A 956-nucleotide genomic window follows, 5' to 3' on the forward strand; every position below is an offset into this window, starting at 1 on the left:
AATGAAAAACAGATAGTTTGAACCAAACCTGCACAGATATACAGCTACAATTTATGTTAAAGTAACATTCCTCGTTTATACACTAGCTTCGTTGTTCTAATACAATTTTCATTTTACATTACAAAATGTCATTTGAAATACCAGAATTTACAAAAAACTATATTTTTATCTACCTGATTAAATCATGTTAAATCGTAAATCAGATTTTCTGTTCAACTACTCACTACTTGAGTCACTTTTTTACAGAATACTTTATTAGTCTTACTTGAGTCTTTTCTTAGATGGCTACTTGTTATTTTTAATAGAGTAAAATATGTTGAAGTAGTGTTTCTTTCACTTGAGTACAATTGACTGCAACTCAGCCCATCTCATTCAGAGTTATCCTTTCTACTTAAAGACTAGGACAAAAAACAGTTTTGTTTCTGTTCGTTGGATCATGTTCTGTTGTATAGAAGGTTGTAGATGGGTGTGGTGATGGTGTAGGGGCAAAGTGGTCCCAAGTATGGAGGCCTTAGTCTTTGTTGTTACCCTCACAAGTTCAAGTCTTGATCTGATGACCTTTGACGCATGTCTGCACCCTCTCGCTTTCCTGTCTGACAACTGCTAAATAAAGGCCACCAGAGCCACCAATTATTAGTTCCGGTAATGCCAGAACTAATAATTAACAATAAAGATTTTGCGGTATTCTAATTTAGTTATGTATGTTAGTTGCGTTACCACCCCCAGGCCACTAGGGACAGGAGGAGATCCCAACAGATGCAACTAAGGAACAGATGTAGAAGTACAAGCTACAAAATGTATTAAGAACTGTGAGTTGTGGGGAAATAAATAAAAGAGAGAAGTTCAAACTGAGAGTGGAACCCCTTCCTAAAGATCAAGATGTTATAGATTTCAAAATAAAATAAAAACAGGAGACCACCGCAGATAATATAGGAAATAGCGCCCCCTTCATTTCC

Source organism: Gambusia affinis, linkage group LG05, assembly GCF_019740435.1.
Source record: "Gambusia affinis linkage group LG05, SWU_Gaff_1.0, whole genome shotgun sequence".
NCBI lineage: Eukaryota > Metazoa > Chordata > Actinopteri > Cyprinodontiformes > Poeciliidae > Gambusia > Gambusia affinis.